Source organism: Parasteatoda tepidariorum, chromosome 9 (assembly GCF_982258835.1).
Source record: "Parasteatoda tepidariorum strain Cologne lab strain chromosome 9, Ptep-v5.0, whole genome shotgun sequence".
Taxonomy (NCBI): Eukaryota; Metazoa; Arthropoda; class Arachnida; order Araneae; family Theridiidae; genus Parasteatoda; species Parasteatoda tepidariorum.
Window position 1 is genome coordinate 46574167 of NC_141763.1, and position 17233 is coordinate 46591399.

Here is a 17233-nt window from a genome sequence, read left to right on the forward strand (position 1 = left end):
TTGTATTTATTCGGACTCTTAAATAAGTTTAACAAAGATTTTAAGAGAAAAAAGTGCTTAAATTAGATTTAGAAAGGCCTTTCAGTCTTGAATAATAAAATGAGCCCCACAAAATTCAAATTGGTGAACGGCTATTATTACGATTTCGAGAAATTCTAAAAGAAGAAATTAATTCTGAATCACAAAGGGAATTTTACTCTGAGAAGGAATTTTAAGAAAGTAGAACTGCAAATGAATGTAGTAATCAACTAGAATCTTCAAATAGTTCAAAGAAAATTAGTTGAAACTATTCCTTTATCAACAATGCGGAAAAAAGTAAGGTTGAAATCTGTGTTTCAGGTTCTATGAAAATGCCTTAAAGCACGAAAAGTTTTACCAAAGAGCTTTGGTAAGGGCTTTTGCTAAAATGTGATTTATTATGATGCAGTAGTAAACATGGTAAAATCTGATAATTTTATCATGATACCTTAGAGCCATTTGTTTGGTTAAAATTACTTTTCAGTTTTGTATTTAATAAATGTGAGGCAATAAGAATTATGATTTTTAAAGCCAAATTTCCATTAAACTGTTCCTTTACAAATGCAAAAATTACCAAATGGATAGTATGAATACTGTATATTTTGTTGTTATTACCAGAATTATAGATTTTTCCCCAGAATATTTCATTATCATACAAGTAAGATCGTTTTACCAGATTTGTTTTCTTTGTGAATTAAATAACAAATACAGCAGAAAACATGCTACTTATAATCATTATATTAACTTTTACCATAAAACAATCCAGAATATTCAGACGTAAGAGTTTTTGACATTTTTTGACATCCTTTCTTTGTAGTATCTACAAATCCATTTTAAGATTGTGTTCTGAAAAATATAAAATAATCAACTTTATTTGTATTTTTTAAAAGCGATTGTGTCAACTAGAAGTTATTTCTACACGTTATGAAAAGTAGAAAATTCCTTCAAACTGCTGTTTACATGTGATACGATCTTATGTTGACCTTAATAAGTTTATATTAATTTATAATAGAAAAACTAGGAGCATGAAAAAAGCTGAAATATTTCTTGGAAACAACCTTCTCTGTAATATTTTTCAATTCTATTTTTTATTGATTATATTAAAAAAAAGTCGTAAACATTTCATGTAAATTAAATTATAAGTTTGCCTATTACTATTCAACTTTACAGCGAAATATGCTGTAAGAATCCGAACTATTAATATTAATAAAAGATCATGGTAACTGTTATTCATCAAATATAAAAGGTCATGACCCACCTATTACCATTTTTCTTCCTCTTCAAGGCCGCGAAAATGATAGAATGGTACTGGGTTAGAGAGTCGTTTGTTACACAGATTTCCCATGAGTGTGGTTTTTTATTCATTTACTTTTTCACTTGAAGTAAATTTTTACAGTAAAAATTAATTTATCGAGCAATAATGTTACTGTTATCTAGTGTATAGATATACTGTCATCATGTACTTGTTTATGCTACCAATCACTGAAAGTCAATGTATCTATCAAGAACAGGAATTCGTTTTGAAAGAAATTTTGGTAAAATTAACCATAAAATATTAGCATACAGTTTGTTTTTAAATCTGTTAAATTTTGTAAATTTATCATGATAAATTTATTATGGTAAGTTTATCAGTAAATTTCCCCGATGGGTTTTGGTAATGATTTTAGGTAAAATAAACAGAAATATGGCTTTATAATATGTGATGAAATTTGGTAAATGTCGCAGAATTTTATAACATTATAATATCTGAAAGCATGGCAAAAAAAATCATTTATTCGGTAAAATTTACTTTTCAGTTTTATAATTTTTAATAAAACATTAGAGCTATTGTGGCATAAAGAGCAGAGTTCTCTCCTCCTAATGAGATGAACCATGATAATAACCCAGCTATTACTGATCGAGAAGAATTGTTCTCCCTGCTCACACCGAGAACATTATTGACATAAAATATCCTCCTTTTTATAAAGATTTACTTCGTGTAGAGACTTACTGCGTGTAAAGATTTACTTTCACAGAGAAAATTTATATTATATGATAAAAATCTGTTGCGACTGCGGATTTTCTACTCAAATTTTACTCGCTCTTGTATTGTAAAACACAATTGTGAGTTTAGATCATAAATCTTACTGTTTTGCATTATCTGCCCATCTTTAAATTTTGACTGCTAACCATAATTTTATTGCCATAAATTTTAACTATTTTTTTACTGTGTGTGCACAATCTTACTATAACTCAAAACACCAATTACAAACACCATACAAGCAGTCAGCCTGCCATTTTAATACTACCGAAAGATTAAAGAGCTTTAGAAAACAAAATGGCAAATCATTTTATGATTGTACTTCCTAAACAAACAAACCATAATCAATCAGTTCTTAAGGAGTGGGGGTAGGGAAATGCGTTGACAATAAAATGTCCTGATGAATTTCGAGGTTTGTTACATGGTGTTTGTGAGTAGATTCCATGCAGGCAATATGATGTGTATTATAATGACAAACAGTAAAAATTCCAAAAACTTGTAAAATACATACCTGGAAAAAAATACTAAAGCATGGTTTGATATAAAAATGCCTCTTATGTAAACAGTTTGTGTTATCTTTATATTTCTTCACAAATCCAAAGTAGATATATTTTTCAATTTTTTTTTCTTGCTAATTAATGAAATGGTATCACATTGAATTTGTTCATACAAATTCACTGAAAGTAGGTAAGAAGATCTTCTTCCAATTATAAATTGTAGCAGTTATCTAAATACGTATTTTATTTCAGTATGACTTTTTTGAATTAGGAAAAATGTTTGAAAATCTACTATTATCTTAATTTGTGGCAAATAATATGAGTGCTAACATCATAAAGAAAAGTTAATAAAGAATTCAATGATTCGAGAGACAGAAATCTCATTTTCACTGAAAATAAATCTAACTGAATGTAATTTGCAATAATTGTTTCGAAATGTGATAGTATATATCTTATTGTTTAGTGAAAATCACACTATAAACACTTTCTGCATAAAATGTGTTGCGTATTTTATGCAGATAGAAGACACATTTATATCAATTTATCGCAAATTTATCTCAACGTAGTAAATAAGTCGCTTATTTCAGTAGTTTATCTGGCTTGGAGAAGAAATAAACCAATCATACGTCTGGAAAAATACGCATTTAAGCTTCAACCTTTTATTAATGTTCAAAATAATTATAATGATGAAATATCAAATAGCTTTGTAATATTGAATTTTAAATTTTTTTCATGAAATAATTTTTATTTCAAAGATTAATAATCAACCAAAAAAAGTGTTATCCATTGATATTTTAAAGCAAATCCTGTGTAGCATTTTTAGTAAAAACGAAATGTATAAATGTCTAAAACGTGTAAAAGAAAAATAAAGAAATAAATAATGAATTTCAGAATCAAATAGCGTGCGTCTAAGTCTATTTGAAGGATTAATTCCATTCAGTAATTCAGCAATACGGGCCATTTCAATGCTGTTCTTAAGCGTTTATCTCAATTACTTGGCTGTCTTCACATCAGCCACTTTCATTTTTTTCCCTTCAAAGTTAACCTAAACTAAAGATACTTAAACCTATTTACAAAACTAAGCAAAAAAATGATCTGATATCTGGTATCTAGAGTAAAAATAAAGTATAATTTTATTATTTTTTTCAATAATTATTTAACTTTCAACATTTTATTACTGTTCAAATAATCGCACACTAGTTAAGTTTTATAAAGCCACGATGAATTTCGCAATATTAAATCTTGAGCTTGTTTTGTAAATATTTTATATTTGAAATATGAGTAATCAGCCATGCAATTGTTTTTTCGTAAATGCATTAGTAACCGAAATCCAACAACCAACATTTCTACTAAAAATAAACGGATTAAATGTACAAAATTGTAACAGATTTCGGAATTAAATAGGATATCCTTCGGTCTGATGAAAAGATCAATTCCAGTCTTCGTTTCAGTCATACGGGTGACTTTTTCATTGCCCTTAATCTTCTTTTCCGATTACTTGTCTGCCTTTGCATTAGCCATATCCATTTCTTTCACCCCTGTTTTAATCTGAAGTAATGATATAACTATTAAAGATTATTATTAGCAGAATTGGATATTTTTTTAATACAATATTATTTTTTAAATCGCTTATTTTAATTTTTCAAAAGTAATATTGATATAGTTAGTTAAAAAAACTTACTATTATTATAAAATGGTAGTATACCAATTCTACCATTTTTTTTAGCTTGAGCTAAATTTTAATACTTTTCATTACTTTTTTTTCACCTTCTTACAAATTAATATGATGTCCAATTCCTTAGCAATATAAAACAATAAAATAAGTATTTGGTAATATTTAATTCAAGCTTAAATTATTGTTTGTTTTTTCTTTGGAAAAAGTTCCATGTCTAATTGATTACAGCACTTACGCATACTCAAATTATCGTCACGCATGATGAGTAAAGCATTCGGAACAATTGTTTTCAATGTAAGCTATACATATTTTTTATAATAACATTTGAAAAGTTTTTGAAAATGTAGCGTTTAAATTTTTAACATCTTTGAAGAATTTTAGAACGAAACGTTTCTTTAATTTCTGCTGGAACGATTTTTGTTCAATTTCTGCAAGAATCAGGCTTTTGACTTTTTTAAATAGTTGCATTAAAACCAAATATAATCTAAAATTTAAAACAATTTCGAGAATAAGATATTTAATCGGTATTTCTTTTTCAACTTTAAAGGAATAAATCAAAGCTATTGTGCGAATCGGCACAAAAATTTTAAAAAAAAATCAAGCTTGCATAAATAATTACCGATTACCGGATGGATAAATCACCTTACTTAGAACATATTTTTTGAATTTATTTCCTTCTTTCTTTTTTCTGCAATATTAATATTTGAAAAAATCATATACTCATCTAGAGTTATTTGGCCCTAATTTTTTAAAAACTTTTTCGTGATTTATTGGATGAAAAATTGCTGGAAATCAAATTTTTATAATGATAACTATGCTTGTACAAGATAAGTTTAAGCCAAGTTTCAGCGAGAAATATTAAAAGTTTAGTAAGATATTAAATGATAATATTAGTTTTTAATTTTCTAATTAAAAATATTCCTTGCAATAGTTTTTTGGCCCAAGTATTTTTTTATAACAAATGTTACCTGATATGGATTTCAAACTTTATAGTTTTAAATGCAGTTTGTTTTAAATAAAAGTATTTCAATTGCAAAGGATTCTTCAATAAACTTTATTTAAGCAATGATTTATTTTAAACAATGTACTTTTTAATTAAGTGTAATGAAATCTGTTTATTTTTTTTATAAATTTGCTTTATTAAATTACGCATTCAAATCTGAGGACAACAAAATTTAATTTATAGTAGAAAAATCATTTAAATGCCCCCTTTTTTTAAATAAAATATTTAAACTGTGATATAGCATGTGATATACGTGTCTTTATTTAAATAATATTATCGAACTGTATAAAAAGTTATTTAATGTAAACAAATAAATCATTCTTATCTAAAGTAGTAAAAAGATGGTGTTTAAAAACTTTCATTCACACTGTAAGAAATTCCCTATCAAATTATGGTAAAAAGTAAAGGCACTCAGGCTACTGTTAAACGTAAAATTCATCTTTACCAAAGAATGTTACGGAAAGGAAAATCTTATATACCTTAATATTTACTGTAATAATCACAGTAATTAACTAATAATACAGTAAAAATTACTGTTTAATATTTTACGGTAAAAATAAAACATACGCAAAATGAATTTTACGAATGATGCACCCAAATTGCCTGTACATTATACCATTGTTTGATCTGAAATGTTTTACACAGTTTATAAAATAGGAATGTGACACAGCAATAATACTAAGTAGTAAGTGAATAAACTTCCTGCCGTCCGTCTTTTCCCCATTTATTCTTTATGAAAATAATAATTTTACGTATTTCAGTTTACGTACAAATTTTATTCACTGTACTAAATTTCAACTATCATACACAATTGCGCTTTGAGCAAATCACAACTAAATCGAAATTGGTAGCGATACTCTATTTTAAACTGACTGACTAAAAAGTCTGCAAGTGAGTATGATTCTTCATAGTTTCTTTTCGAGAGAATGATGTTAAGACGAGGAGCTATTGTTATTTTATTTTTGGCAGAATTGTAGTAAAAAAGAAAGCCTTCTTTTCTCAAATAACTGAAATATAATGTATTTTTAGAAATTGTGTTGACTTATGGAAATGGAATTCCTACTGTACTTCGAAAGAAATACAGTTGCATTGACAACTGCCAAAGTACGGGAAGCATATTCTGAAAAATAATTTTAAACTAACAAATGCCATTGTTTATTTAATGTTATAGATGTCACTGTACATGAATGAAATGTCTGCACTCCACAGAATGCCTGACCTTTTTAGGTGAAGGATAAGAAATGAAAATCAGGTATGATTTGCATAATCATTTTAAGAACACATGTAGGCTTTCTATAGTATTTCTACATAACTAATTACATTATCGTCACTCAATTAATTACTTAGTTAATTACGCTAGTACTAGCACTCAGGGTGCAGATACTTTTTGCCGTATAATTCATTTTTACCTGAACATGTTACAACTAACGAAAATCTGATATACTATAATTTTTACAGTAATTATTGCTTTAAAAATTTTTACAGTAGTAATTTTTACAGTAATAAAAGAATCACTGAATCACTTTAATTAAATATTTATTGCTGTAAAAATTATGGTATAATATTTTACTTTAAAAATGTCAGTAAAAATGGATTTAATGGATGATGCGCCCAAAGTGCAAGTACTTTATATCGTTAATTACACTTTACGATTACACTTTATTTTGTTAATTACACTAGTACTAGCACTCAGGGTGCAGATACTTTTTACCGTAGAATTCATTTTTACCTGAACATGTTACGGCTAAAAAAAATCCGATATAGCGTAATTTTTACAGTAATTATTAGTATAAAGTCACTGAATCACTCTAATTAAATATTTACTGCTGTAAAAATTATGGTATAATATTTTACTTTAAAAATGGCAACGATAATTGGATTTAATGGATGATGAGCCCAAAGTGTTGGTTCTTTATATCATAATTTGATCCGAAGTCGTGCGAATTGAGTGAAACTTTGTTCCATATTTTTCCTGTTTGCCATTAGTCATTGAATGAAATGCTTAGGCGCTGTGTGGAATCTTTTGCCTGTCGATTTTCGGCATTCTATATATTAATTTAAAGTTCTTTAGAATGTCTAAATGCATATATTGATAGTAACATAAAGTGATGTTACAACAAGCTCCCGTTTTTCTTAAATGATATTTGAGGGAATAAAATTTCGTTGGAAAAAAATATTTAACCTTAGGTTTCAGCCTTAAATTAAATTGTGATTATTTTTCATGATTTGTTTTTTAAAGAAAACATATTTTTTGCAGAAACAATACCCCAGTGGAAGGTAAAAGATCGATATTGTATGGTGTAAAATATAAAATTTTATTTTTTCTTCCATGGTAAGTAAAAATAAAAGCTAAATCTTTCTAATAAAAAATCAAGCCATAAGTTTACAGAAACTTTTTTAAACCACGTCATTCTTTTATAAAATTTAGAAGATTACTGAGTTAAATATTTTATGCGTTTAATAACTTATGATAATTATATTATGTTTTTTTGCGAATTTTCATATTTTTTTAAGTAAGATGTCACAGGGTTTTTAATAACTTTTTTCAATGTTTTAAATCTTATAACTCTTTCCATTTCTTATTTTAAAACAAAATTGAAAGAATTCAGTTTGATAAATAAGAGGGAAAAAAGATGGCAATGAACTGGCTAAAGGCTGATTAGATATGGCAATAGACTGGCAAATGACTGACTGTATTTCTAATATAAAATATTCGCCCTTAAAATAAAAATATTTCATTTTCCAATTGCATATATTTGTGAGATTTTTTGATAAAAAAAGAAGATGGCTCCCACTTACGTCATGTAATCGTGAAAATATCATTTGACTTTAATTTTTTAGAATATATTTTTTTTTTGCATTTTTTTAAATTTTAAATTATGAAAATAAGAAAAATTCACTTCATCAAAAGAAAATTTGGGGAATGTTTTCTAATATTATACTTCTTTCGTATAAAAATACGAAGTTAATAAAACATAAAAGTTAATAAAAAAAAAATTCTTATTCTTTATTCTCTCATAAAGTTTTTATTGGCGCGTGTTTATTCTACATTATAACGCTCGTGTAGTATTTCATTATAACGCTCGTGTTTAATTTACAGAATTAAAATTTATTTACTTGGCCTTGAAAATATTTAATTAAATGAGAATTCAATATGCATCACAATGAAATATTTTGAAAATAATGTCATTGCTAAACAAAATGTTGATATTGTGAAATTCAAACAAATTAGAATCAGTTATCGTTTTCTTTTTAAAAAAAACAGCCCATTTCACCATTCATCAATTATTTGAAATAAAACTATTAAACCTGCATGAAATGAAAAGAAACTATAGTTCTTTACTTAAGCTAATGATGTTGTTTTATTAGAACATTTAATAAATATTTTTAACAATTATCAAGTTGAAATCGATAAGGAGTTTAATAATTATCCTATTTATGATCATTCTTATGGTTATTAAACACTACTACCTAAAACACAACATTTCTTTAGAAAAATGAAAAACCGTTTTAAAATTAGATGTAGTGGTTATAATAGGACAGAATAAGCAATAAATTTTGTTTCGAATGGAATGTTTAGAATTAGAACTTATAAATATCAAAAAGAAAATTGTGAATTTAAACCTAATTAACGAAAACAATTGCTGCGATCATTATAAATAATTGCTATATACTCTTAAAAATGATCATATGTAATAATTTAGTTTTTACATGTAAACTTATGTTCCTTTAAATAAATGCTCTCTTAAAAGTGATTCATTAATATTTTATTCTATTTTATACATAAGTTTTAATGCAACAAACTATTAATTAGAAAAACTAACAAATATTTCAAACTCATAAAATAATTGGAAACTTTTTTTTTTAATTTTCAAGAATTGCGAAGAATTGCTATCTTAAAAACAATTGAAAGGATATTTTTTAGATAGGATTAGGATTTCTTTATGTCTTAATCCTATTAGATCATAATCCATTTTACATTATTTAGATATTTGTATTTTTTGTAATAAAAGGAAAATATTTCTCTTACTAAAAGTAATAAGGAAATTGGAATTAAAAAAAACCCTGATTTTAAAAATAAGAAAAAACTTTTAAATAATTTGCTTTTTGTTAAAACATTTATTATAAAAATGTAAATGATATTGACGTAGTTTAAAAAGATGGTCTTATTTTAAATATAGGTTAAACTCGAGGCAAGTTTTACTGAAAAATTATAGGAAAAATAGGATGATTAACATTAAAAAGAATTAATTTAAAATTAGAAGATCATTTTGATCGATTTCAAACGTAGCATGAATAAGGAGCATTTACATGCATATATATGTAAAAAAATCGTACATACTATTACGTGCATACAGATAAATAAAATATAAACACAAAGGATAATTGCTTCAGTCCACTTTAGTGTTTTCTTTATATGTCTTAAAAAGCAGTCAGTTTGAGAAAATTCAAAAGAGTATTAATTTTCAGCAATATCAAAAGCTTTTTACATTTTTACTGTGTTTCCTATTCATAACGGAGCTTTAATGGCTCAAAGAGTATTCAAAATGTTAAATGTTTTTAAAACTACCATTTTTTTAAAAAAATTTTTATGTTTTTATAAATTCTTATATTTACCAATTCTCAAACTTCTCGTATTTTTGCTAGTTATTTATGCTACTTCTTTGATAGAGAAGAATGAATTCCATTTTCATATGTCAACACCATTTTTGAAACTATACTATTTTTTACTTATTTGAGGAATAAAAGGCTTCTTTGTATGAAATTTATTTCAAAAATAATTAACATCATTCCATAACGTAAATAGCACCATTCTCTTAAGAAGAAACGTAAAAAATCACATGTGCTTATTTTAGTTTGTTTAAAATAGGATACCGCCTACAATTACAATTTAGTTTCGATTTGCTTAAAACCCAATTTTGTGAGATGGTTGAAATTTAGTGTAGTAAAAAATATCTGAGCTGAAATTAAAGAGTACAAAATATTTCTCTGAAACCAAAATGGAAAAAAGAAAAGGATAGCATAAAGTTTAATAACCTATTAATTTAAATTAAGTAATATGTGTTTTGTCGTAGATTTGATACACAAGCTCGCAAAAATTAATTTCTTTCAGCTTTTTATTACTTCTCTCTGAAAAAAACTATTGATTTATTCTTATCAATTAAGTTTTGATATAGATTACTAGTGATGTTTCGATAAAAATGCCTCTTAAAATTTTTTCAAAATATCAACATTAAAAAATTATTAATTTATATTTTTTTTACTCTAATAGTTCTTATTTTTCCCTCGCGATAGGGAATTATTTATCGACATGAAAAATCTCCACAATACTTAGTTCATTAAACATTTTAAACATAGAAATATAAATTAAAATAGTTACAATTAATTAATCATGTGAAACAAATAAAAATCTAGTTGATGATATAAAACTTTTTATTTGCTTCAAGAAATATAACAAAACCAGACACGTTTTTAAATTTAAACTAAATAAACATAAGAGATTCGTTCGTTATCAAGAAAGCGGTGAAAATTCTATTGTCACACATTTTCGGAATATTGGGCATAAATTTAATTTCGATAACGTCAAAATTACCCAGCCCTCTATCTCTCTCGTCATTTCATTTTGATGCCCTAGAATCTTATTTCCTGATTCCCCTGTAAACAAAAAGATTTCCTCATCATGTCTCCATATCGAATCGAAATGCATTTTGTTCTGATTTGTCGTAATCTGCTACCTCGTTTTCTTTTTCTTTTATTCTTTTTTTATAGTGGGCAAATATAAGTTTTATGTTTGAAATCACTTATGTTTTTCTCATTCATTTTTTTGAGTCTTTAGAATGTTGCCTATTTTCGAAAGCTCGAAAAGTATCAATTTGCATCACCATCTTTTCATTTTTTGAAGCGAAAGATGTTTTATATAATCAAGTATATGTTTCCGCTTAAGTTTTTTATGATTGCTTATTTATCAAAAATCTAATTTATAATAATTTTTCCCCAAACAATACTACCTTGTAAATTAATTATTAATATGCTTTAATAGTTTTATCATTAATTTAGATAATCTTAGAAGTGAAAGAAATAGAAATGACTATAATACGTTTTCTGTTTTAAATCACTTATGTTTTTCTCATTCATTTTTAGTGAGTCTTTAGAATGTTGCCTCTTTTTGAAATCTCGAAAATTATCGAATTTCGTTCCCATCTTTTCATTTTTTGAAACGAAAGATGTTTTATATAATCAAGTATATGTTTCCGTTTAAGTTTTTTATGATTGCTTATTTATCAAAAATCTAATTTATAATAATTTTTCCCCAAACAATACTACCTTGTAAATTAATTATTAATAAGATTTAATGGTTTCATCATTAATTTAGATAATCTTAGAAGTGAAGGAAGTAGAAATGACTATAATACGTAAACGGTCAAGCAGTTGAGATAAGAAGATTAAGGGCAATCAAGAAGTTGCCCATATTACTAAGTCGTTGACTGAAACTGATCCCTCGAACAAGAATATATTCTATTCAGTATCGAAATTCCTTACAAGTTTATGCGTTTATCCATTTTCTTTTACTAAAAATGTTTGATAATAGTTCTTAGAAACTAACGCATCAATGAATAAAGAATTTTATGGTTGATTATCCATACTTGAAATATATTATATTTCATAAAGATTAAGATTTAATAATACAAAATTAATTGAGCCTCTGTATGAAACCTTACCTAGTACCATTCTTTGAGCAGTAATAAAAAGGTGGATATTATATAGAAATCAGAACAAATTTTTCATTGTACTACATCACGAAATAAGATAATCTACTAATATAATTGAATGTACCTCATTAGTTTAAAACGAAACCTTAGGAATATTAGATCCATGTATTATCTCCAGAAGAAACTTATATATCTTACTACTGAAATTATATCTATATAATAAGATTTATATTACCTTTTCTCTATTATTACAATTATTATAATCTGTATTTAGATAGAATTATTTTCAATCAAAATAAGATTACTCTCATCCTCTCGTTGAATTGTTCCTAATGTTAGAATAATATTAATACGTATATTATTTGCTACAAATTAATGTAATGGCACAAATTAATGTAATGGTAGACTCTTAAAAATTTTGTCAATTTAATTTGTCTCAAATTAATTATCTTTATAAGTACCAGCATATATAAAGTATATTATTAATTTACTTCTATTATTGATTCTCCTCCATTTTCAGTGTTTATAATAACAAATTCAATTTCTCTCCGTGATTCAAACTTTGATTAGTTTTTTTGAACAAAATAAAGCGATGGTGAGGAATGTAAATGAATGGCTAGGAATTTCAAAAAAGGAAGACTTTTTACATTTTTGAGTTAAACCATGAAATTAGTATTGCCTCCAGATTAGGATTGGACAAATTTCCATAATTTCCATTCAATGATTTAACAATTATCAGAAATATCTTACCGTCTTCTTGGAAGTCGTGGTTCTTTTTTTTACTCAAAAATTAATAATCTAAAGATGAATTGATAGATGATTACATCTGTTATTGTCAGCCAATGAGAAAGATCATTAAAAATAAATCCTGAATTAAGACTTTACAGATAATTTAACCATTAATTGCAATAGGAGAGAAAAGTCTTCACATGATTTTCTGATATTCAAAATAAAGTACTGAAGATGTGTATGATTCCCACTAATCAAGATTTGAAAAAAAAATTAATAGGAATACTCATACTGTAATAAAAAATCTGCTCTATTACAGCATGAATACATTTCGTTCATAATGTCCGCAAAAAAGCCTTCGCTTTGTGTTCAATAGATTCTGTTTAATTTAGCTGCAGGATTATTTTATTTGTTTTCATTTATACTAATATATATTCTCTTTAAAACTATTTTTTAAACTATATCTTTTATAATTCAAGTTTAATTTACTTTTTATAACTAACAAACAATTTTAAAATGTAATGAAGCATTTTCATCGTATTATACGTAATGGTGCATAGAATACTCTACTACACACTACACGTTCACGTTTCAATTTATTGGGAGATTTGCGAATTCGAAAATTCCTAGAAAGCAGAATATATATATATATATATATATATATATATATATATATATATATATATATATATATATATATATATATATATATATATATATATATATATATATATATATATATATATATATATATAATGGACTATAAAGCGAGTAGCGAAATCAGATCGCAGAATTATTTTCGCAGAATCAGATCTGAAATATTTTCGCAGAAAGATTGCCAGATTACAAAGTATGAAAACAGAAGCGCAAAATGAGTGTAAATAGAGGGTTTTCTGCGAAAACATTTTTGAATCATTCTTGAAAAATTTCCCGTCCATGTAAGTAGATCTGATTTCGCTTCTCTCTTTATAGTCCATTTTTTATACTGTTTTTTCTTTTTATTTTATTTTCTGTTTTTACATGTTATTTTCACTTAGTTTTACTTTTTGTGTTCTATTTTATTTGTTGTAATTTTTGTAAAAGAAATTTTTTGAGTGCTCCTCACACTATTGTATTAATATATTTTGCTTTGACTTTATTGATACAATATCAGAAAGCACTCTGTTTTGCGGATATAATCGCGTGGGCTGATGAGAAGATTATATCTTTTTTTCCGGTTTTTTTTTTTTAAATTTTAACTTTTTTTTCTTTTCTTTTTTTAAAAAACTGTTGTTTGTTATTTTTTTACTTATTACTTCCCCCCCCCTTTTTTTTCTTCTTGTTTCTATAATTTTTCTGTGTTTTATCTTCATTTTGAACTTATGTAATGAGTTCTGTTTACTTGCAGCTTTAGCGCAATAAATGAAACTTGTTTTTCTTAACTTTCTTCGTGTTTTCTTGTATTTATTTATTTATTATATATATATATATATATATATTATATATTATATTATATTATATTATATTATATATATATATATATATATATATATATATATATATATATATATATATATATATATATATATATATATATATATATATGCAGAATCTCCTATTATTTATATTTATTTTATATAAACTTCTTTTGTGTAGTATATAGGAAGTTCCTGCAAATTGTTGCTTTTTTCGTAAACACATTAAGATAAAATGGAGGGATCAGGCCCATCTCTTTTGATCAATCTAAGTATTGCTCCTAAGAATTCTAGTTAAAGAGTGAACATCACCCCATTCCGATAAAGAGCTAAGGTTTATTTTCCTAGTTCTACCTTTTATTTTTGCGTGTTCATCTTTTATTCTTGGAGAAGAACTCAGATAAGACTTATTGCATGGAAGTTTGTCAAGCAGTCATTCTATAAAAATCATTTAAGCAGAAGTAATAAAATATATGAGTTGTAAGAAAAAAAACTACCTCGTTCTCACTTTAAATCTGTCTTATGTACATATAAAATATTGTCCCTGCTAGTTACTATGATTTTTTTTTATAAACTTTCTTCATTAATCATTTACCAAATGTAAAAAAAATACTTGTCGCAACATAAACAACACCTATTTTAATTTGAAATAGTTTTACTTTTTAACAAAATGAAATCCCGAGTTGTATCTAGGAAAATGATTTATAATATTTATAAATAATATTTATAATAAATCATCCAAACATCATCAATTAAACAATCCCGAGTAGTACCTAGGAAAATGATTTATAATATTTATAAATAATATTTTTAATGAATCACCCAAACATCATCAATTAAACAATCATAAGTTACTCAAAAACGATAGGCAACATAAATAACATATAGGTAATGGATCAGTTTAATTAACTCGTGAAATCAGGTTCTATTAATATCTTACACTTTTGTAGTAACCCTTTGTTAAACACGTAATGAAACGTAACTAAAGTTAAGTGCGGTGACATGAACTATATCTATGTTCATTTAAATCTGCTTAACTTAGTAATAAAATGAAAGCCTGATTAGTTCCATGGAGAAAAAAGTTCTGGTTAAATTACCGCACTTGTATGATAATGACATTTATGGTGACAAACAAACGCAATTCTGGTATTAAAATCAAAATATACGGATTTTAAACCATTCATTTAGCTATTTCTCTATTCGTTCAAAATAGTTCTCCTTGCCCCACAATCAGCAAAAATACGAAACCGAAAAGTAAATTTAATTAAGTAAATGGATTTTATGGCATGCTCTAAAGGTTCATGATAAGTTTACCAATTTTGGAACATTTAGTACTAAAAGTGATTGTAATAAAACCATATATTATTGTTAATTCTAGCAAAAGGGCGCCAATTTAAATTACCATGCAGTTTGAGATAGATGTCCATTGAGAAAGAAATTGTAAATTCTTTCATATTCGGGTAGTTTTAACCATATCTAGGAATTTGGTTTCTTTAAAAAATATTGATTTTACTCAAAGTTAATCAACATTTACAACATATGCTATGAGTCTTTGTTTACTCGTAAAATCTGCCCCGATCAGTGCCTCACACTTTGGTTGTATTCCTTTGTTAAACACGTTAACAAATGTAACTAAACTTGGTGCTGCAACATAAGCTCCTAATACTATTTTACTATTATATAAACTGTTTACGCTTTTTTACCGTTCAAAAAACGAAAAAATACAACTAGTTTTAAATCACACTGAGGTCCCGCAGTGGACTGATCATTAAGACACGGTTCCCAGAAGATCACCGAAGTCAAGTTCACTAGCTACGGTCAGTGTGCTGGTAGTTGACCACTTGGATCAGTCTGCGTAGGGACCGAGGATGTGTGGTATTGGTCCTCGTTAAACTGTTCTACCGTATAGTGCTCGACTTCGCGTGCAGGTCGTCGGGCTATCGAAGCGAGGGTGCCATCCCCTCTGCAGAGGATCAAAATTGAGATGGCATGTCTTCGGATCTTCCTCAGGGATGTTTCCCAGACCGTCGCCAATAGCCCATTGTGCAGCTCTAGTGCGACGTAAATGAACTACAACTACAACAAATCACACTGAGAAAAAAGGAATATGTTTAAAACTACCAGAATATGGTAAAATTTTCTGGGTTTCTGACTCTATAGAAACACCTAAATGCTTGCTAATTATTACCGAATGTTTTAGCAATGATTTTTCTAAAATTGAAAACGTAATATCTTTTTATAATATATGATAATATTTGTTATGTGGAAAAATTTGATTTATTTATCATACCTTAGAGCATGACGTAAAAACTATTTATTCAGTCAAATTTACTTTTCAGTTTTGTACTTTTTTTTACTATATAAAAGACTATATAAAAAATTTACTATACAATAAAAGATATTATTTCGAAAAATTACGATTTCAGGTAAACTATTACCATATGAACGGAAAAATTACAAAATGAACAGTTTGAAAACAAAATATTTTCGTTTTATTAACCAGAGTTATGGTTGATTATAATGCTCTTTTACCTCTTTAAATTCTTTTTGGTGTGTGGAAAATTGGAAGAATCCTTAATCCCTACGAAATTGAAAAATAGTTATATGGATCTTTCAGTGTTGAAAATCACTAATTTAATATCAAGAGATATAGTAAAATTTAATAACAAAATTTGCTTTTTAAAGGCTTAAATTATTTTGGTTAAAATTTAATTTAATTATTTGTGTATTTTTGAAATAGTTAAGTAAGTTTTTATATTTGTATTTATTATTATCTTAAGAACGTGAGCAATAAATGCATAATAAGAAACTAAATAAAAAGTTCAAGCTGTGTTAAAATAATATGAAATAACAATATATTAATTATCAATCGTAACAAAATGTAGGAAACTTGGGGTATTATATACAATTATTATTTTTTGTTGTATTATTGTCAAATTAAGCTCATTTTGTAATTAAAGCATTATTACTTACTACAGTTAATTTAAGCGTCTGACAAATAATTCCAACTTATTTAAAAAAAATTTTTGTTGTTGTTATTAAAAATTACTAACATTTATTGCAATATAGTACAATTAACTTACATTTATTACATCATGATACAAGTTACTTTTATTAAAATAAAGTA